This window comes from Procambarus clarkii, chromosome 81, assembly GCF_040958095.1.
Source record: "Procambarus clarkii isolate CNS0578487 chromosome 81, FALCON_Pclarkii_2.0, whole genome shotgun sequence".
Taxonomy (NCBI): domain Eukaryota; kingdom Metazoa; phylum Arthropoda; class Malacostraca; order Decapoda; family Cambaridae; genus Procambarus; species Procambarus clarkii.
The window spans coordinates 3,494,475-3,517,842 of record NC_091230.1 but is presented as its reverse complement, the minus strand read 5'-3'; the positions used below and the strand labels follow the sequence as shown (position 1 = coordinate 3,517,842).

The window sequence follows — 23,368 nt, the reverse complement described above, 5'->3', positions numbered from 1 at the left end:
CCATCAGTCACGGTGTTCTCTGGCCTACCGGGGACGCAAAGTCAGACCCTGGTCTCCTCACAGAGGTGCAGGGATCTGTGGTATTTATATATTAAGTTATTAATTTATGCCACCACCAAGGTAAGCATCCAGAAAATACAGTTGGCTGCTTCCAATACCTGCAGACTCAAAAATGGCCATAGGATTCACCAAATTATGTAAACAAATGACCAAAAAAGTTATAGTTCAGTGCCCACTTGTTCGTCCCAGTCATAACCCCCACCCTCTCCCTCGTTTGGAGGAGGCAGGCCACAGATCACAGGCCACTCCACTGCCAGCTTGATGAATGATATAAGAACTCGACTCTGAGGGGAGGGAGTGAGTCAGGAAGCTCATCCAGAAATTGAAGTTTCATTACATTCAATGCTTGTTTACTTGGGGGAGCCAAATGTGGCTCTCTGAAGCTAACTACCCATAGAGAAGGAAGAAATGGGCACACATCAAGGTGGAGGGAGCACCACACGTATTTAAACGAAGACCAAGATTACTGGCATAAAAGCCGACCCAAGGCCATACAGGGGTAATGAAGCCCCGGAACACTGTCCAAGCATGAGCCGCCAACACCTTGGACAACCCTGTGCCCGAAACCAGCCCAGGATAGAGATGTCCAAAAACAGCCAAAAACTGGCAAACCCCCGAACTCCATGGATGCAAGTAAAGACAGCAGGCTGGTGAGCGAGGAGAACAGTACAGATAACCTGAAAAGAAAAACCCTGTAACTGGGGACCCAGGAGACCAGAGCAACCCATAAAGGAAACTACCAAGGAAGAACCGGTTGCACAAAGGGCGGGACAGAAACTGCCTCCCAAGAACAGACAGGAGAAGCACCCTCAGCTGCACCAACAAACCCTAAAGACCTAGGACCCTTCCGGAGGCCAACCAACCCAATCTCAAGCAGAAAAGAATGGGCTGGCAGCAACAAGGAAACAGCCCAATAGGGTGAAAGGCCAAGAACCGGAGTCAGAGGAGAGAACCAAGTTCAGAAACCAGCAACCTGGAACAAGCTGAACGGAAGGGAACAGCAATACTGATCGGAAAAAGAGAAGAAACATGGGCTAGAGACAGGGCTAGCCCAGGTTGCAAAATGCAGGCTGGAGAAGAAAACCACCAAAAAACCAGTGATGAATGTAATGAAACACCATTTTCTGGGCGAGACCCGGAGGCTTCCTGGAGCTATACCGGGCTGATGTGTATATATTAGACTGTGGCAACAGTCAGTCAGTGGAGTTCTTAACCTACCGGGGACCACGCGTCAGAACCTGGCTGCCCTTAGAGAGGCACGAGGAGCAATGACACTCCTAACCAGTTTGAAACAGTCTGTGTCTGTTATCTACCAGGTCAGGCACCCAGAAAGGTAGGAATCCCAAAACAAACTACAGCTAGTTAAATATTGCAAACTGAAAGCCAAACGAGCAAGTAGAACTCCCCAATCAGAAAACAAGCAAACAAGCATGACGTCACTACAGCCGCCATGCCGCTGTCTACGTAGTTCCCCACTTCGTAGGAGGGGAAAGGGAGGAGGGGGGGGGGTGGCTCCAGACCTCCCATGCAGGCTAGCCAACCCCAGTTCAGAGGCTGAATATCAAACTGCAAAAAAAACAATGACCTGAGGAAGAGAGGGATGCTGGGGAGCCTCTGGATCTCACCCAGAAAAATGGCGTTTCATTACATTCAACGCTGGTTTCTGTGGAGAGTCCCTCCGGCTCCCCGGAGCTACCTAACCAAAAATAAAGGGAAAAGAGGGACTTGCCCAAGAGGCGGCCGCCACTCGCTCCTCATCTCAAAGTTGACACAACTGGCTACACATGCCCGAGAAGGGCCCATAACATTAACGAGGTACAGCACGGCCAGGACCCTGTTCGACCTCTCGTGCCCGAAGGTCAGCCCAGGACATATTACCAAAAACAGCAGCCAAAGCCACGAACTTATGAATGCCGTGGGCACGGGGACAGACCGCAGGCTGGCTGGACCGAAGAATCCTGTGGACGACCTGGGAGACCCGCGCCCAGGAACAAGGAAGATGGGAAACTGGGTCAACCCAAAGTGCATCCCCTGCCACGGAGGTAGGGGGACGCACCTGAAAAAACAAAAACAAAAAGTACTGGGGCCAGAGCGGCAGTGGCAGACCTAACACCGACTACACTGACTCCTCTACATATGAGGAGAACTGACAGTGGAGCAGCCTATGAGCCATGGCCTTCTCCCCCTTCGCCTCCCAAGCAACTGGGAGGGTGGAACAAACGAGCGGGTGCTGGGTTATAATGTTTTCAGCTGTTTGTTTGCATAATTTGGGATGTTCAATGGTCGTTTTCGAGTCTGCAGGTATCGGAAGCAGCCAGCTGTGGTTTGTTGTGTCTCATTAATTTTTTGGACGCTTTCCTTGCTGGTAGCATAAATGAATAACTTAAAATATAAATGCCAGAGCCTTCAGCACCTCTATGAGGAGACCAGATTCTGGCTCTGGGTCCCGCTCTGGGTCTGTAGGGGCGCCTGACAGCTGAGTGGACAGCGCTTCGTATTCGTAAACCTGAGGTTCCCGGTTCGATCCCCAGTGGAGGCGGAGACAAATGGGCAAAAAGTTTTTTCACCCTGATGCCCCTGTTACTTAACAGTAAATAGGTACCTGGGAGTTAGACAGCTCCAATGGGCTGCTTCCTGGGGGTGTAAAACAAAAAGGAGGCCTGGTCAAGGACCGGGCCGCAGGGACACTAAGCCCCGAAATCATCTCAAGATAATCCCGGTTGGCCAGAGAACTCTGCAATTGTTGGCACCTAGTAGATGGTATCTACATTGCAGATGGTAGCTTCAGGGAGCCATAAGGGGCTTTTCCCCCAAGAAAAGATATACATGTTTTAAGTGAGATCAAAACAAATGTTATTGCTTACAGAAATATTTGTTTGATAATTATGGAATAAAAAAACTTGGACTTGCTTCAGCAACATGTTTTAGAAGCTTATCATTAAATGTTATTTGATCATGTGAAAGCTACGGTGGGGATAAAAACCTTATAACCTAACTTTCTAGGTTATACTTGTGATTTGGGCATACATAAATTTTACTCAAGAGTAAATATATGTTTTATTAATATAGAACACTTGAATTTAATCAAATATAAGGCCAAAACCTTGAAATAAAAATGTACAATATATAAATATATTTTAATATGCATGGATTCACATAATTAAAAAATTTGTGACTGACATTTTTTGCTTACTCCTCTAATAAAGCGACAATATCCGATACAGTCATGTACTTAAGCATATCCTTCACTTGGATTTAAAAATGAAGCTTTCATATATGGGTCAACTGCATTATCATCAAAATAATGTAAAGCTTTAGAAAACGAAGTAAAGTTAAAAACAGCTGTTGAAAAACAGATGAATCAGGAAAAGTTCTGGAAAAGCAGGTGGCTCAGATTTGAGTGTGTAGGTTTCCACTATTTGTCCAATTTATCCCATCTTAAGACACCAAATACTGTCATCCTTAATTCATGGCATCTGTGAAAAAATAAATAAATAAATAAATAAATAAATAAATAAATAAACAAATAAATAAACAATCATTAATTATAATGAAATGCCTCTTTCTGGTGGGGCATCAGCGACTCCCTAAAGCTATCTTGTCATGATAGCTCCCTCCAACTGATTCACATTACCCTTAAGTCCTGTATGGCCTACCAGGAACCAGAGCCAGAACCTGGTCTTTTCACACAGGAACAGAGAGTTGGGGATTGCTAAGATCACCCTCACTGAGCAATGTGGGGCTCATCAATTTGGAGACTGAACAGAAAAATTAGGAAAGGTAATTACCTAAATGTTAATCACCTAAGTGTAGTTGCAGGATGAGTGCTACGCTCTTGGTGCCCTGTATTCCAAGCACTCTTTGTCATATAACGCTTTGAAATTACTGACAGTTTTGGTCTACCACTCTGTTTGCGAAAGTGAATTTTCTTATATTTCTTGAGCAGCTTTATTTAGTTAGTTTAAATCTATGACCTCTTGTCCTTGAAGATCCATGTCTCAGCAATTCATTCCTATCAATTTTATCGATTCCTGGTATTATTTTGTAAGTAGTGATCATATCGCCTCTTTTTCTTCTATCTTCTAGTTTTGGCATATTTAACCCCTGGGCAGCGCTTGCGATTATAGCCTGCAACACCGCGAGCCGCAAAAAACCCAGCATTGAATGTAATGAAACGCCATTTTCTGGGTGAGCCCCGAAGGCTCCCTGGAGCTTATCGGGCTAATGTATGTTATATTGGACTGGGACATTAGCTAAGGAGTTCAGACCTACCAGTGCCAGAACCTGGCCCCTACAGAGAGGTTTCAGGGAGCAATGGCCCTGGAAAACCCATTTGTGGTTGGGGGTTTTCCTTATCTGCCATCGACCGGAGTTAGGCACCCAGAAAGGTAGGCATAACAAAACAAACCCCACATGGTAAAAAACTAAAACAAAAAAATGAACAGAGAGGTAGAAACTCCCTACAATCACAAGGAAACAAGCAAACATCACACTTTACTGACGTGCCGATCGTCCAAGGGAGCCGGTAGGCCGAGAAGACAGCATGAGGGATTTGTGATCCTGTGGTCCTGGGTTCGATCCCAGGTGCCGGCGAGAAACAATGGGCAGAGTTTCTTTCACCCTATGCCCCTGTTACCTAGCAGTAAAATCTGCTAGGTAACCTGGGTGTTAGTCAGCTGTCATGGGCTGCTTCCTGGGGTTGGAGGACACTAAAAAGCCTTGAAATCATCTCAAGAACCTCAAGATAGCCCTCCCCGCCCTGAGAGGGGAAGGAGAGCAGGCCAGAGGTGAAACAAAACACGAGAAAGCATACGAAACGTCATACTGTTGCCAAGATGAAGCTCGCAGGTGGGACACCGTCAACAAAGCCACCTGAACACCACAGATACCTGGTTGATACCTGGTTGATGGGGTTCTGGGAGTTCTTCTACTCCCCAAGCCCGGCCCGAGGCCAGGCTCGACTTGTGAGAGTTTGGTCCACCAGGCTGTTGCTTGGAGCGGCCCGCAGGCCCACATACCCACCACAGCCCGGTTGGTCCGGCACTCCTTGGAGGAATAAATCTAGTTTCCTCTTGAAAATGTCCACGGTTGTTCCGGCAATATTTCTTATGCTTGCTGGGAGGACGTTGAACAACCGCGGACCTCTGATGTTTATACAGTGTTCTCTGATTGTGCCTATGGCACCTCTGCTCTTCATTGGTTCTATTCTACATTTTCTTCCATCTATTCTACATTTTCTTCCACAGAGATGGTGATACCTGTGTCAAAATACCAGACACGAACAGCCGAGGGGAAGGCTGAACCAGTCACGTACAGGACCAATTCAACCTGCCGAAAGAGGCGGAGCCGCGGGAAAATGCCCCGGGTTCGGACACTTATCAAGTAGCGTCTGAAAATAAAGCTGGGCCGGCCACCAAGGAACCATAAGGACTGCTCTCGTGGGAATGGGCTGCAACCGAGCCAGAACCTGAAGCAACAGCTGGACCAGGAGAAGAGGCGCAGGTACCCCCACCTCGACCAGTCCTGCCGAAAAGCATCCACCGTGAATGCCTCGCACGTGGGTAAGGGTGCCACATAAAAAGGCCGACACCTAGACCACGCCAACTCGAAGACATCCATGGCCAGGAGTCCACACGTCCGACAGAGCCAACAAAACGAGTCAGCGACAACTGGCCAATCCGCGAACAGAGGAATGAACCGAGACAGCTGTCCGCCAGAACACAGGACATACCCCGGACATGAACCTCTCGATTAGCCAAACCCCGAGAATCCAGCAAACGAGCCACTATGGAACCAACCCCAAACGTCAACAACTAAGAGAAACCCTGTGGTTCCGGCAAGACCCGCCAGAGAACAGTCCGAACAGAGCTGAATGGTAGAGCCCCGAGTGACCCAAACCCTCCGAAGCGCAAACCAGACAGCCCAAACTCCCGAATCATGCTGTGAGCTCGATGGACGGACAGACTCCACCATCCCTGGCCGACCTGGTGAGCACTGGTCACAAAGCCCCAGCCGAGAGATGACCCGTCCGTGAACACATCGAGCGAAGGCTCGGGAGGTGCCAAGGCACGGAACCCCGAAAACCCCAAAGAGGAAGCTGGTGATGCAGCACCAACACAATATCCCCGGAGGAACGAACCCAACGCATGCAAGAGGCAGAAGGGGAGTCTCCGAAGAACAAACCAAACAGGAACCAAACAGACGCCGAAACCAAACCTGACCCCGTCGGCAGACCAGCACGTCGAAGTTCAAACTCCCGCACAACTGCTCAAGCAAGCGCTGAGCAACCCGGGACCCCCTCATGTACAGCCGAAGGCGGGACCACAGCCGCAGTAACACTTCTGGAGGGAAAGACAATGAGTGGCCCAATAGCCCTAAACAAGGGCCAGGTCCAAACCCAGGATAGAAACAGATGGAATGGCCTCCAGATCACCAGGAAAACGAACCCGGCGATCTGGAAAGAACCACACCCTTGGCGAGCAGACAAGCGGACTGACTGGGAGCCCACACCAGCCAGTCGTCGAGGTAGGCCAGACACCGAATCTCAAGCAGACTCAGATAGGGCACTAAGATCCGGTAAAGATGCAAAAATTACACCAAGTGCCAATTACAAAATAGGGAAGGCAACAGAAGCAGCAAGCCTGAAGCCCCACCACCAACTGTGCCAGTCCCGGAAAACTGAAGAGGAACGTGCCAAGAAGTGACCTGGAGGTCCAGGGCCACCATCCAGGAACCCGGCCCCATCAGAAGCCGGACAGAAGATAAGAGTCCTCGGGGGAGGGCATAGAATCCAGGGCGCAGAATGAAGAAGTCCAGAAGAACCGCAGATGCGAAAGGCCCATGACTGCAAAGAGCAGACGGGAACCTTAGAAGGATGGGGCGGATCGACTACGTCCAACGCACCCACTAAGATGACATGACGAAGCACAGGGGAAGAAGCCCACCCCGCCAGCTCTGAACCCCCCAAAGGGGAAGAAGCTGTCCACCGACGCCACCAGAGGCCGGAAGACAACCGAAAGCGCCCACCAACAGCGGGACCATGCGAGAGTCAACAGAGCAAGTTGCTCCCCCAGTGCCCCGTCAACAGAGGAGGGAACAGTACCCCATCCGAAAGAAAAAGTACACACACACATACACACATGTATATACACATACATATACATACACACAAGGTATGTTACACACACGTGTGTACACACATGTGCACACACACACAGCGTACACATACACTTTAAAAGAAAAGTACAAGTCACCGACCAGTGGGCAGAGAGCACCACGCCAGCCAGGCAAAGAAAGCACAAAACTGCATCAAAAGGTCCACCTCGACAACAAAACCTCAAAGTCCCAGCACGACCACAACATGTGCCAAGACCCAAAAAGATAAGTCTGCAAGGCAGGAAGACCCCAGAACACCAGAAGGCGGAACCGGGTCACACGAGGAAACAAAGCCCCCTGAACCCACAAATGGGGCCCAAGAGGAAGAAACCTCCGGAACGAAACCAAAGAATCCAAAGGAACCCAGAATCGAACCAGGGGGAGCCCAAACCACCACATTTACCGGCAGAGAACACCACAGAAAGGCAAAGCACAGCCCCCCAGACAGAACCCCCAGAGAAACGGTCATAACAGACTGAAAACCGAGGGACAAGGTGTGGGAGCAAGCATAACAGCCAGGGACACTGAACCCAAACCCAAGGGCCCCAGACTCAAAACAGACAAAAAGGGAAACCCAGTGTAAAATCAACACCCAAACGTTCCGAGAGGAACAGGAAACGGGCAGAAAACACCAGAAAAGCAAAGAAACGACAACAGGAGAATAAAACCCCTGAAAAAGGATGAAAACTCACCCAAGAAGCTCGCTCGCACACCCAGACGCATGTAAACAAACCGCAATGCCGCCCTGGTGGCCACGCCGGGAACCAGGCAGACGAAAATGGCCGCCAGACAGAGGGCTGTGACCGACGAAATAAAAGATACGAAAACACGCCAGCAAAAGAGGGAAACAAGCAGACTGGATGGGCGAAACACTCCGGCCAAAAGTATAAAACCCAGGCAGGGGCAAACCGCCCCAGAACTGCTAGCAGGCATCCCTCACAGCCCCGTGAACCAGCAACAGAGGCCCTGGGGCAGAGCCGTCCTCCAAGCCCTCCGCCCTTAAAGAATAGCAAGAGTCCATGGGAAAGGCAGCAAGAAAGGGCCGCTAGTAAGGCCCAGAAGCCTTGGCAGGAGGAACAGGCTCGAAAACCTCCGTCCCCCAACCCGAACGGGTCTAGGATCACCCCTAAACGTACACAGTATCATGACCACCGCACCAATGATCGCAGCCACCGAAAACCGCCCGAGTCTCGGCCCCCAACTAAACCCCGCCCGGACCCCGAAATCCGCAGACAGTCCGGAGTCGGGAACAGGGAGGGAAAGGGGCGAACAGCACCTAACCAAAACGGGGCAGCCTCGGGGCATCCGAGTGGGAAACCAACCTAGCATGTTGCAGCAACCTAACCTAGCTTGCAACACGGATGCCGCCTGTACTCTGAACAGTAATAACATTAGGAGAGTACTGGAGAACAAGCAGAGAATCTCTCGCAAGACTCCGGGTCAAGGTGTCAGGGACCCAACAGGCAGCATAATGGAGGTAAAAGTAGCGACTGTCACCCGGAGACAAGGGCACAGCAACCAACGATCCCGTACAAGACAGGTTGGAACCCGGAAGACACATTCAATGGTCCCCCGAGCCCAGACAGGGGTTTCCAGGGCCCGTAGGGGTAACAACTATGGGAAGCCCGGGCAAGGTGTTGCTAACCGGTTAAGAAACCCAAACATAACAAGAGGGTAGAGGATAGCACTGAAAACCCCTGCGATGTGTACAATCACGGGGGCCTAGCAGAGTGCCGCCAAACACTACCAGTGGAACTATAGCCACACTAGGCAGACCCCACCAGGCATGAAAATAAAAACAAAAGAAAAACCCCGCAAAAGTACACCGTCTCCAGAGGCAACAGGAACCGGTCGCCGCTTAGGTGGCAGGCTGTGCAACACCTTGACGCCCTAACCAGCACAATACCAATCCCTACCCAGGGCCAAACAAGGGGTCCCCAGCCCCAGCTGGCCCCAAGGGCGAGGCAAATGCCAAGCAGCAAGAATGGGAATGGTTCCCGAACGCCCCCAGGGAAGATAACCCTGTTACGCAAGGGCAGTACTCACAGGGCGCTTAGGGAAGTCAGCCACTAAGCGCATGCAGCCCCGGCACTGATGAGGTACTCCTGGCCACCGCACACCACAACACACGGCAGTGAACACCACACAAGGCAAACACCGCCTAGGAAACTGAGGCCAGAGAAGCGTCTATCCCAGTTGACATTAGCTTACGAACTGCAGCTTGGCAGCCGGCGCTGTAGGTCGGGGCTCCCCCCCCTCCCCCTCTCAGGGTGGGGAGGGCTGCGTGGACGATTGGCGTGGCAGTATAGTGTGATGTTTGCTTGTTTCCTTGTGATTGTAGGGAGTTTCTACCTCTCTATTTGTCTTTTTGTTTAAGTTTTTTACCATGTGGGGTTTGTTTTGTTATGCCTACCTTTCTGGGTGCCTAACCCCAGTCGATGGCAGATAAGGAAAACCCCAACCACAAAGGGGTTTTCCAGGGCCATTGCTCCCTGAAACCTCTCTGAAGGGGCCAGGTTCTGGCGCTGGTCCCTGGTAGGTCTGAACTCCTTAGCTAATGTCTCGGTCTAATATAACATACATTAGCCCGATAAGCTCCAGGGAGCCGTAGGGGCTCCCCACAGAAAAAAGCAAACCAGCATTGAATGTAATGAAACCCCATTTTCTGGGTTAGACCCAGTGGCTTCCCCGGAGCTATATCGGACTGATGTGTGTTTATATTAGATCGGGGCAACAGTCAGTCAAAGGAGTTCTAGGCCTACTGGGGACCAGAGCCAGAACCTGGCCCCCCTGAAGAGAGGCACGAGGAACAATGGCCTAAAGACATCCCCCCTTGTAATGGGAAGCAGTCTTTGTCTGCCATTTACCAGATCAGGTACCCAGAAAGGTAGGAATTCCAAAACAAACTACTGCTGATCAAAAATTTGCAAACCGAGAACCAACAAGTCCGACATAGGCCGGCAACTAGATGAAGCCACCGCAGACTCTGCAAACAGCAATGGACAAAAAAGGGGAGGAAAATCTAAGAGCCAGGGCCCAAGCCGATTCCAAAGAGTGGACAAGCACCGCCTGTTGGCACGCAAGGCGAGAAGCAAATAACAGAGACACTGCCTCCCTCAGAATCTGCGCAAACAACTTCAACAAGGCAGCCGATGTCCAAGCTGCCGAAGCAAACACACTGGACACCGGCCCAGATCCCAGTTCCTGCACATCCTCACCGAGACAGTCCGAAGACAGCTTCAGCAGAGAAAAGAAACACAAGACCAAAGCCAAATGCCCACGGGTGCGCAAATCCTCGGCCATCAAGGACGTCGAAAGGGAGGGAACCTACTCTTTAAGCTGCATCTGACCGACATAACGAGGAAGTACGGGGGCGAACAAGCACACATTTAGGTGCTCAAATTTGCCCCCTAGGTAAACCTAAACACCTGTAGTCACTTCCCGCCATTCAAGCACACGGGTCCAACAGAACGAATGCCACGCCCCCAACGAAAAGAAAAGGCAGTCCGCCAACCAGGAAGACTTCAGCACCTAGTAATGCATACAGAAAGGCAATGAGGGGGCCAAACTCAAAAGAAGAAGATTCCATTACCAAGGGTCATCCGGGTCTCGCAAGAGGTAAGCCACAAGGGTTTCCTGCGCCACCTCTAATGTGATGTGGGAAGCTGAAAACCTCTGGAAGGAGGGAGCCGAATAACCCAAGGGAACCCGGAACCGAACTCAGGGAGGAGTCGCACACATATCAAACTCGTACAGGGAGGGGGGGATAGGAAAACCCCTCCCCTGTAACAACAAGCCCCGTGCCGAGAGTACCAACATCCAAGCGGGATCAAACGAAGTCCAAGCCCCCCAAGTCAACTCCTCCCCAGCCCTGGGAACCTCCACGTCAGGACCCGGGGCCGAGCAGTTCTCCAAACCCTCTGCCTCTGGAAAAAAAGCAGAGTCCGCCGGAAAAGCCGGGATGAAAGGGGCCCGCTGTCACGGCCTAAGGGCTCCAGCAGGAGGAAAAGGCTCGAATGCCTGTGCCACCGATCCGGAAGGGGCAATCCCCGAAGCCGCTCGAGACTCACCACCAGGCAAACCTTGTCCCGACTCCAAAACCCTCAAACGTTTGGGAGCCAGGAGGAGGGGGGGGGGGAGAGCAGGATGAACCACAGCAGAGGAAAGACTAGCAGGTGCAGATGAATCCAAAATCGAGGCGACTAACACCCCCAAGTCCGAGTCCCTATAACCGAAATGGGGCAGCTGCAGGGCATCTGGAAAGGCAAGCAACCTTGCTCATTGCAGCAACCTAAACCGTGCATGCAACGCCGAAGCTGCTTGCACTCAAATATCTTAGTGGACTGGGTAAATTGGAGTACAAGCAAGGAAAACCACTCGCAGGATTCCGGGTCAAAGGTGTCAGTGACCCAACAAGCAGCATGGCGGAGGCAAAGACGGTGAGTGTCACCCTTGTCAAGGGGACACAGCAACCTTCAAACTCGAACAAGGCGAAGTGGGACTCTGAGGTTTCTTCTATCAGACCACTGAGCCCCAAAAGGGGTTTCCAGGGGCCTTAGGCCGACTGCTAAGGAAAGCCCAGCTACTGTTAACCGGTTATTCCAGAGCTACCAAGCAAACAAATTAAAAGCTGTGTTAGGCAGTAATACAGTATTAGGTATCAAATGATGGTTCTGAAAAAGGCAAGAAAGAAAGAAAGAACAAGACAACCCGATCCGAAATCGAAGACAACCTACGAAGAGAAAGAAAATGGCGAAAAGAATACAGAGCACCACTTGGTTTCCGAACTTTAGTTATCCGAAACTTCCAGTTTCCCGATTGGGGTTGGGGAGTCATGCTACCCGAACAAAGTTCGGGTAGGAAGGGGTCTGCCAAGCGTCACGCCGGCTTGTGGTGGTGGGTGGGAGATGGTCCAGGGTGCCCACTGTGACTTCACAGATTCACGGCCTATTATTCCTATTACAGTATTTTGAATTGCCATAAGGCTGGAATGTTCATTCTGTGCTTTTGTTTTACATATCTGCACAATCAAGAAACATCTGTGCACCATGTTGGCTCCAAATGGACGCATTGCGTCATTGATGGCTGACTGGTGGGTGGATGGACGATGGAGCTTAGGTGGGAGGCAGTATGAGAGGGGGGGGGGGAGAATCAGTGAGAGAGGGGGATAATTAGTCAGAAAGGGAGGGAGAGATGCTAGGAGGGAGGGGGAGGTAGGGAGAGATGTTAGGAGGTAGGGAGAGATGCTAAGAGGGAGGGGGAGGTAGGGAGAGATGTTAGGAGGTAGGGAGAGATGCTAAGAGGGAGGGGGAGGTAGGGAGAGATGTTAGGAGGTAGGGAGAGATGCTAAGAGGGAGGGGGAGGTAGGGAGAGATGTTAGGAGGTAGGGAGAGATGCGAAGAGGGAGGGGGAGGTAGGGAGAGATGTTAGGAGGTAGGGAGAGATGCTAAGAGGGAGGGGGAGGTAGGGAGAGATGCTAAGAGGGAGGGGGAGGTAGGGAGAGATGTTAGGAGGTAGGGAGAGATGCTAAGAGGGAGGGGGAGGTAGGGAGAGATGTTAGGAGGTAGGGAGAGATGCTAAGAGGGAGGGGGAGGTAGGGAGAGATGTTAGGAGGTAGGGAGAGATGCTAAGAGGGAGGGGGAGGTAGGGAGAGATGTTAGGAGGTAGGGAGAGATGCTAAGAGGGAGGGGGAGGTAAGGAGAGATGTTAGGAGGTAGGGAGAGATGCTAAGAGGGAGGGGGAGGTAGGGAGAGATGTTAGGAGGTAGGGAGAGATGCTAAGAGGGAGGGGGAGGTAGGGAGAGATGCTAGGAGGTAGGCAGGAAGGGACGGAAGTAGTGAGAATTAGGGAGGGAAAGGCAAGCTGGCAGGCACAGGCTGGCAGGCACAGGCAGACAGGCACAGGCAGAAAGGCACAGGCAGACAGGCACAGGCAGACAGGCACAGGCAGACAGGCACAGGCAGACAGGCAGGCTGGGAAGGAGGCAGGCAGGCAGGCTCGGGTAAGGAAGCGGTAAGCCAAGCGTCGTGCCGGCCCGTGGTGGGTGGGTGGGGGGGTGGGTGATGGTTTAGTTTGCTCACTGACCGTGTCGGGCGCCGCCTGCTACCCTGTGACGTCACAGACTCACGGCCTATTGTTCCCATTGTTTGAATTTGTCACGAGACTGGAGTGTTCATTCCGTGACTTTGTTTTACATATCAGCACAATCAAGGAACATCTGTGCACCATGTCGGCTCCAAATGCACGCATTGTGTCAGTGAAAGCATCTACAAGCGGGTTACGTAAAAGAAAGAGGTCAGTGATGACATATGAAAAGAAAGTTGAAATAATTAAGAAGGTGGAAAGCGGTGTCCCGAGAAGTGTCGTGTGCGCTGAGTATGGCATTAGTAAAAGTACTGTTTTTGATCTTCTTAAGGCTAAACCTATCATTTTTGACTATTTCTCTAGAAGTGAAAGTGATAAAGCAATACGAAATAGAAAGGTAGTAAGTAAAGCAAAAGTGGAGAGTGTTGATAACGCAGTGTGGGAGTGGTACAAACAGAGACGTAAAGTGACGAAGAAGCCAGTGGCAGGGTGGCTCCTCGTGGAAAAGGCGCGTGAATTTCACCAAGCAATAAAAATTACTCAAAAGTGTGTATACAGTGATGGTTGGCTCAGAAGTTTTAAAACCCGTCATGGCATTACGTTTATTAAAGTGCATGGTGAAAGACAATCTGCTGATATTGTTGGTGCTGATGAGTATGTGAGTAAATTTGCGGAGATGGTGCAGGAACAAAATTTATCTCCAGAGCAAATTTATAATGCTGATGAGACAGGTTTGTACTGGCGTATGCTTCCCACAGAAACGATGGCTCATAGTGGTGAGGACGATCCTTCAGGTGGTTATAAACAGAACAAACAGAGAATTTCTTTGTTGTGCTGTGCAAATGCAGCTGGCACGCACAAATTAAAGTTACTTGTGATTGGAATTAGTAAAAACCCCAGGGCTTTAAAGTCAGCCAGGTGCCTCCCTGTGATTTATAAGGACCAGCCAAGTGCGTGGATGTCTCGAGTAATATTTGTCGAGTGGTTTAATAAGAACTTTGTACCCGAGGTGAAGGAGCACCTGAAAAGTGTTGGTCTCCCGCAAAACAGCAAAGTTGTGCTGCTGCTAGGTAACAGTTCAACGCATCCACGAGGTGATGAGCTTATAAATGGCAATATTATTGGAACGTTCTTGCCACCCAATACAACCTCAGTGATCCAACCCATGGATCAAGGAATAATTAAGAACCTTAAACACCACTACAAGAGGATGTTTGCCAGACGTCTTAACAATCAGCTTGGAACACTTAAGGACTTTTATAAAGTCTTCACAATAAAGTCAGCTATCTGGACTATTGCTAGTGCGTGGGATGAGGTAAAGCAGACAACACTAAGAAATGGTTGGAAAAAACTTTGGCCCGCGTCAAGTCTGTTTCCTGAGGAAGATGACGAGGCAGATTTTGAAGGATTTGCGGTGAAGAAAGTTAGCGAGAAGAAAAAATTAAGAGAGAAACTCCTAGCCTATGTCAAGGGGATTAAGTCCCCTGAGATTAGAGCAGAACTGGTGACTGAAACAATCGAAGATGACATAGATAGATGGATAGATTTTGATGAAGCCCCAAACAATCGAAACATGACTAATGATGAAATTATAGAATTAGTATGTACAGCAAAAAAGCCAGACGAGTGCAATGAAGATGGAGAGGAAGAGGAAGAGGATGAAGAAACGTTAAAGGAAAAATGTGATATGGAAAAAGTTCAGCAAAATTTTGAATACATTCTGGCATTTATGGACACGAGTTACAGCGAGTTTGAAACTAAGGACATGATGAGTCTGTACAATATGTATATGAAGTTTTTAAAAACAAGAGCCAAGGGAATGAAACAAATGTCAATTACAGAGTCTTTTGCAATGGCTTCCAAGAAAGCTCGCATTGCATCACCTGCACCTGACTCATCGCATGTTGACCCAGTCAACCCAACAACTTCAGTCAATCCAACACCATCAACATCCACCACCACCTCTTCCATGTAAATAACTATACTTCATCAACATCGATCATCAACATAATCGGATCAGGACTTCAATTATTGGTGAGTACAAACAAAATACGGTCACGCATTTACGCTATGAACCTGTCGATTTTTTCCCCTAGATTTATTCACATTATTTTTTTATTTTTTCCTCCATTTCTCGTATACGAACTTACATGTTAACCGACAGGTCTCGTCCCCAAGGGGTTCGGAAACCAAGTGGTGCTCTGTACTAGGAAATTTCATACTGTCACCGAGACGAAGCTCTTAGGTGGGACACCATCAACGAAGCCACCTGATCACCATACAGATGGTGATATACCCGCATCAAAAAGACCAGATGTGAAGAGCAGAGGAGAAGGCCGAACCAGTCACGTACTGGACCGGTCCGACTTGCTGCAAGAGGTGGAGCCGCCTTTGACGCCTATTCTGTCAACACCTAAATTTTGCCAGACTTCCTCATTTATTGCGGCCAAAATATGTCACCTACAATTTTTGTAGTATTTTCCCATGACCAGAGAACACATTTTATCAATCTTAGAAGTAAAACAAAATTTTTGAATTTTTGTTTTAGCTTGCACCTAGCAGTGTTGCAGGCTCTAAGCCCAAGCACCTCCCAAGGGTTATATTAATACTTTCCTTATTGAAATAACCAAAATCGAGATCTGTTTTGTTTTTCTTCTTGCTGGCAGCCATCTTGAATATCGTCATCTGCACTGTTTACATCATGATAACTTATTTTCAGTGAATTATGTCACTTCCACTGGTACATTCATGTTATCTATGAATGTACAAATACACTACACTTTTATGTTTCCTGGGACACTACTCATGGTCATCAATCTGTTCAACAATACTTAGGAATTTGAAATATCCTGGAGCTCCTCTGACGCGGGTGATGACTCGGGTGAAGGCATTGCCATGCTGGTGAAAGAACACCTGTAGGTATATGAAATATTGATTGCCAATCCACAGAAAGTTTACATAATAGCACTGGAGATTTGTATTAAGGATGATAATCTGATAATCATATATACATGCAGTCCACCGTCAAGCAGCACATGGACAAAGTTAGAGCTGGATAAAGGAGAGGATCTGTTAACAATCATGAGGGTCTTTATAGCAAGAGCAGGTGAAGATGGATCACAACTAATGGTAGTTGGTGACTTCAACTTGAAATCCATGGACTGGGAGGCCTATGAATCTAGAACAGATGACTTTTGGGCCTGTAGAAGCGAAAACCTCATCTACATTGGGTCACCATGACCTGAGAGATGTGCAATACGCATGGCAACAGCACAGCCAAACAGAAATCAAGTCACTCCACCATGAAACAAACCAACCTCACACCCCAGGGGGAGGTCTAGAGAAGCACCGAAAAGATCCAAAATGGGATAAAAAAAACCAGCGTTGAATGTAATGAAACGCGATTTTCTGGGTGAGCCCCGGAGGCTCCCTGGAGCTTATCGGGCTAATGTATGTTATGTTAGACCGGGACATTAGCTAAGGAGTTCAGACCTACCAGGGACCAGCGCCAGAACCTGGCCCCTTCAGAGAGGTTTCAGGGAGCAATGGCCCTGGAAAACCCCATATGGTTGGGGGGTTTTCCTTATCTGCCATCGACCGGGGTTAGGCACCCAGAAAGGTAGGCGTAACAAAACAAACCCCACATGGTAAGAAACTAAACAAAAACCGAACAGAGAGGTAGAAAACTCCCTACAATCCCAAGGAAACTAGCAAACATCACACTTTAATGCCGCGCCGATCGTCCGCGCAGCCCTCCCCGCCCCGGGAAGGGGAGGGGGGAGCCCCAGACCTACCGCGCCGGCTGCCAAGCTCCAGTTCGGAAGCTAAGCCTCAACCAACGCAAAAAAAAAGGCCGACCGGTGGGAGGGAGGGTTTCCAGGGAGCCTCCGGGGCTCACCCAGGAAATGGCGTTTCATTACATTCAACGCTGGTTTTCTGTGGGGAGCCCCTACGGCTCCCTGGAGCTTCATACCCAAAGAGAAGGAAAAGAAAGGGCTAACCCAGGAGGCGGCCGCCACAAACTCTGCAATGCAAAGCCAAGACAACCGGTCGCAAACCTGCGACCCAAGGCAACAAGAACGCCCAAGAACAGACGCACATATGGATGGGCGGTCAAAAACCTGTGCGACCCACAACAACCCTGTGCCCGAAATGAGCCCGAGACGTCGCCAACACAGCAGCAAAAGCTGCAAACGTCTGAACAGCACGGGCGCAAAGACAGACCGCAGGCTGGAAGAAGGAAAACACTGCGGACGACCTGGGAGACCCGAGCCCTGAAAACAGGGAACGAAGGAACCGGATCAACCACAGTGCATCCCCAGACACGGAACGCCGGCAACAGCAAAAAGCACAACCGGACAACAAAGGACGTACCCCCCGGCCAAACCAATCGAGTACCAATACCCCAAGAACCCCTCCGGAAAGCCGCCGTCACGACCGGCGCCAGGACAGAGAAAGGCTGCACACCTATAAAGCTACCACCAGTACCAAAGAGCAGGAAACTGAACCGAAGGGGCTACCACAAACTGAGGGGAAGATAAGAAGGCACCCTGAACAAGGACCAGGATGGCTCAGGCGAAGCATGAGCAGGCCGGAGGGGAAACAAAACACGAGAAAACGTAAGAAACGTCATACTGTCTCCAAGACGAAGCTCGCAGGTGGGACACCGTCAACAAAGCCCCCTGAACACCATAGAGATGGTGATACCCGCATCAAAATACCAGACGCGAAGAGCCAAGGAGAAGGCCGAACCAGTCACGGACAGGACCGATTCGGCCTGCTGAAAGAGGCGAAGCCTCAGGAAAAACGCCCCGGGTACGGACACCTATGAAGCAGCGTCTGAAAAGAAGGCCGGGCCGGCCACAATGGAACCAGAAGGACTGTTCTCGTGGGAATGGTCTGCAACCGAGCCAGAATCCGAAGCAACAGCTGGACCGGGAGAAGAGGAACAGGTACCCCCCACCTCGACCAGTCCTGCCGAAAGCATCCACCGTGAAGTCCTCGCAGGTGGGAAGGGCGCCACAAAATGGGCGACAACTAGACCACGCTGACCCGAAGACGTCCATGGCCAGGAGTCCATATGCCCGACAGAGCCAACAAAACGAATCAGTGACGACTGGCCAACCCACAAAGAGGAATGAACCGAGACAGCTGTCTGCCAGGACGCAGGACACACCCCGGACACGAACCACACGGTTAGCCAAACCCCTGTGGTTCCGGCAAGAACCACCAGATAACAGTCCAAACAGAGCTGAATGGTAGAGTACCTAGTGACCCAAACCCGCCGAAGCGCAAACCAGACAGCCATGAACACCTGAACCGTGCTGTGAGCCCGACGGACAGACAGACTCCATCAACCTCAGCCGACCTGGTAAGCACTGGTCACAAAGCCCCAGCCGAGAGACGACCCGTCCGTGAACACATCGAGCGAAGGCTCGGGGAGGTGCCAAGGCACGGAACCCCGAAAACCCCAAAGAGGAAGCTGGTGACGCAGCACCAACACAAGATCCCCGGAGGAACCCAATGAATGCAAGAGGCGGAAGGGGAGTCTCCGCAGGAACCAACAGACGCCGTAGCCAAACCCGACTCTGCGGGCAGACAAGCACGTCGAAGTGCAGACTCCCGCACAACCGCCCAAGCAACCGCTGAGCAACCCGGGACCCCCTCCTGAACAGCCAAAGGCGGGACCACAGCCGCAGTAACACTTCTGGAGGGAAGACAATGAGGGGCCCAAGAGCCTTAAACAAGGCCCAGGTCCGAACCCGGGACGGAAACAGATGGAAAAACCTCCAGATCACCAGGAAACCAAACCCGGCGATCTGGAAAGAACCATCCCCTGGCGAGCTGACAAGCGGACTGACTGGGAGCCCACACCAGCCAGTCGTCGAGGTAGGCCAGACACCGAATCTCAGACTCAGACAGGGCACTAAGATCCGGTAAAGATGCAAAGAGTATACGAAGTGCCCATTACAAAATAGGGAAGGCAATAAAAACAGCAAACCTGAAGCCCCACCACCAACCGTGCTAGCCCCAGAAAAACTGGAGAGGAACGTGCCAAGAAGTGACCTGGAGGTCCAGGGCCACCATCCATGCACCCGGCCCCAACAGAATCCGAACAGGAGACAACAGTCCTCCAAAGAGGACAGAGGATCCAGGGCGCAGACTGAAGAAGTCCAGAAGAACTGCAGACGGGAAAAGTTTATGACTGCAAAGAGCAGACGGGAAGCCCAGAAGGATGGGGTGGATCGACCACGCCCCACGCACCCACGAAGAGGAAATGACGAAGCGCAGGGGAAGAAGCCCACCCCGCCAGCTCTGAACCCCCCCAAGGGGGAGAAGCCGTCCTCCGACACCAGCAGAGACCGGAAGACAACCCAAAGCGCCCACCAACAGCGGGACCAAGCGAGAGGCAACAGAGCAAGTGCTTCCCCAGCGCCCAGTCAACAGAGAAGGGAACAGAACCCCTTCCGAAAGAAAAAGTACACTACCTAAGTCATGAGGAGAGACTACGGGAATTAAACCACACTTCGCTGGAAGATGAAGTGAGGGGAGACCTGATCACCACATTCCAGATACCCAAGGGAATCGACAGGGTTGATAAGGACAGGCTATGTAACACAAGGAGCACACGCACTAGGGGACACAGGTGGAAACTGAGGACCCAAAAGAGCCACAGATAGAATTTTTTTTTTTTTTTTTTTTTTTTTTTTTTGAGTGTCAGAATGGCAACGGGAAAGCACTAGGAAGTAATGTGGTGACTCCACACACAAGTAACGAGGCTGACCCCCATACAATGTCACATGTAGACATGATAGAGCCCAAGAGGCACAGGAACCTATAATAAATGTCATGTTATGGAATGTGGAATAGGAGAACATAGACCCCACACAACCTATATATTATGTGAGAAATCTTTAAAGAATTCTGATAAAGAAAGAGATCTAGGAGTGGTTCTAGATAGAAAACTATCACCTGAGGACCACATAAAGAATATTGTGCAAGGAGCCTATGCTATGCTTTCTAACTTCAGAATTGCATTTAAATACATGGATGGCGATATACTAAAGAAATTGTTCATGACTTTTGTTAGGCCAAAGCTAGAATATGCAGCTGTTGTGTGGTGCCCATATCTTAAGAAGCACATCAACAAACTGGAAAAGGTGCAAAGACATGCTACTAAGTGGCTCCCAGAACTGAAGGGCAAGAGCTACGAGGAGAGGTTAGAAGCATTAAATATGCCAAAACTAGAAGACAGAAGAAAAAGAGGTGATATGATCACTACATACAAAATAGTAACAGGAATTGACAAAATCGACAGGGAAGACTTCCTGAGACCAGGAACTTCAAGAACAAGAGGTCATAGATTTAAACTAGCTAAACACAGATGCCGAAGAAATATAAGAAAATTCACCTTCGCAAATAGAGTGGTAGACGGTTGGAACAAGTTAAGTGAGAAGGTGGTGGAGGCCAAGACCGTCAGTAGTTTCAAAGCGTTATATGACAAAGAGTGCTGGGAAGACGGGACACCACGAGCGTAGCTCTCATCCTGTAACTACACTTAGGTAATTACACTTAGGTAATTACCTGTCGATAGACGGTTGAGAGGCGGGACCAAAGAGCTAGAGCTCAACCCCCGCAAGCACAACTAGGTGAGGACATATATTGTAAAAGTACAAGTCGCCGACTAGTGGGCAGAGAGCACTACGCCGGCCAGGCAAAGAAGGCACAAAACTGCATCAAAAGGCCCACCTCGACAGCAAAACCGTAAAGTCCCAGCACAACCACAACATGTGCCAAGACCTAAAAACATCAGTCTGCAAGCCAGGAAGACCCCGGAACCCCAAAAGGCAGAACCGGGTCACACGAGGAAACTGTCCCCTGAACCCACAAAAGGGGGCCCAAGAGGAAGAAACCTCCAGAACAAAACCAAAGAACCCAAAGGAACCCAGAATCGAACCAGGGGGAGCCCAAACCACCACATTTGCCGACGGAGAACACCACTGAAAGGCAAAGCACAGCCCCCAGCAGAACCCCCTGGGAAAACGGTACCAACAGACCGAAAACCGAGGGACAAGGTGTGGGAGCAAGCATACTAGCCAGGGGCACTGAGCCTAAACCCATAGGCTCAGACCCAAAACAACACCCAAACGTTCCCAGAGGAACAGGCAACGGCAAGAAAACAGCAGAAAAACAAAAAAACGACAACAGGAGAACAAAAACCCTGAAAAAAAATTGAAAACTCACCCGAGACACTCGCTCGCACACCCAGACGCATGTAAACAAACCGCAACGCCGCCCTGGTGGCCACGCCGGGAAACCGGCAGACGAAAATGGCCGCCAGCAGGGGCTGTGACTGATGCTAAATACACAAAAACACGCCAGCAAATGTGGGAAGCTAGCAGACTGGATGGGCGAAAAACGTCGCCCAACAGCAGAAAAACCCCGGCAGGGGCAAAACCACCCCAGAACTGCTAGCAGGCAACACCCACAGCCCCGGGAACCAACAACAGAGGACCCCGGGGCAGAGCCGTCCTCCAAGCCCTCCGCCCTTAAAGAAAAGCAAGAGTCCATGGGAAAGGCAACAAGAAAGGCCCGCTGGTAAGACCCAGAAGCCTTGGCAGGAGGCACAGGCTCAAACCTCCGTCCCCAACCCGAACGAGGCAGCCCCTGAAAACCGCCCGAGTCTCTGCCGCAACTAAACCCCGCCCCGACCCCGAAACTCGCAGACGGTCTGGAGCCGGGAACATGGAGGGAAAGGGGCGAGCAGCACCTAACCAAACGGGGCGGCCACAGGGCATTCGAGCGGGAAACCAACCTAGCATGTTGCGGCAACCTAACCTAGCTTGCAACACGGATGCCGCCTGTACTCTGAACAGTAATAACATCAGGAGAGTACTGGAGAACAAGCAGAGACTCTCTCGCAAGACTCCGGGTCAAGGTGTCAGTGACCCAACAGGCAGCATGACGGAGGTAAAAATGGCGACTGCCACCCGGAGACAAGAGAACAGCAACCAACGATCCCGTACAAGACGGGTTGGAACCCGGAAGACACATTCAATGGTCCCCCGAGCCCAGACAGGGGTTTCCAGGGCCCGTAGGGTAACAACTACGGGAAGCCCGGGCAAGGTGTTGCTAACCGGTTAAGAAACCCAAACATAACTAGAGGGTAGATTATAGCACTGAAAACCCCTGAGACGTGTACAATCACGGGGGCCTAGCAGAGGGCCGCCAAACACTACCAGTGGAACTAAAACCACCTTAGGCAGACCCCCACCAGGCATGAAAAATTAAAAACAAAAGAAAAACCCCGCAAAAGTACACCGTCTCCAGAGGCAACAGAAACCGGCCACCGCTTAGGTGGCAGGCTGCACAACACCTTGACGCCCTAACCAGCACAATACCAATCCCTACCCAGGGCCAAACAAGGGCCCCAAGCCCCAGCTGGCCCCAAGGGCGAGGCAAATGCCGAGCAGCAAGAACCTCTACGGCAGGGGTCTCCAAACTATGACCCGCGGGCCACATCCGGCCCGCCACATAATTTCATCCGGCCCTCCAAACAAATCCCTGTGTGGTGGCCTTGAAAAAATAATTATCGTACGAATGGCATCGCAGAATTATTCAAAGCTGGGGCTGCTGACTGGTGGCGCTCAACCCGAGTCAGTTTTCCTCTCTCTCGATAGTGTGACGCACAGATACTAATACTGGTAGGTATGTGTTGTGCATTACAACCAATCAGTTGTGTATAACTGTATATTGTGGGGATGGAGGGCGAGTGGGGCTTCGCTGCTTCCGTTTCAGGGAGCACAAACACTGTACAATATTCTTTTCTCTGTACTTTGACAATGCCTTTATCTTAGTTATACAAAATAGCAATAATACTATTGTAGCCAAAAATATTGCATGCATCATTTTTTATTCCTCCGGCCCGCATAAATATGGGAAATATATAATGTGGCCCTTACATTGAAAAGTTTGGAGACCCCTGCTCTACGGGAATGGTTCCCGAACGCCCCAGGGAAGATAACCCTGTTACGCAAGGGCAGGACTCACCGGGCGCTTAGGGAAGTCA

The 23,368-nt window shown here is 50.4% G+C and overlaps 1 protein-coding gene across 6 annotated transcripts in view; it reads right to left on the bottom strand.

Annotated features, from left to right (window-relative positions):
• Positions 1-3,105: 3,105 nt before the first annotated feature.
• Positions 3,106-23,368, bottom strand: part of IKKepsilon (I-kappaB kinase epsilon) — a 395,291-nt gene continuing 375,028 nt past the window's right edge. For all 6 annotated transcript variants that reach the window (XM_069315600.1, XM_045766596.2, XM_069315599.1 and 3 more), the window contains one exon: positions 3,106-3,536. The gene's annotated coding sequence lies outside the window, so the exon portion shown is untranslated. The remainder of the gene's footprint in view (positions 3,537-23,368) is intronic.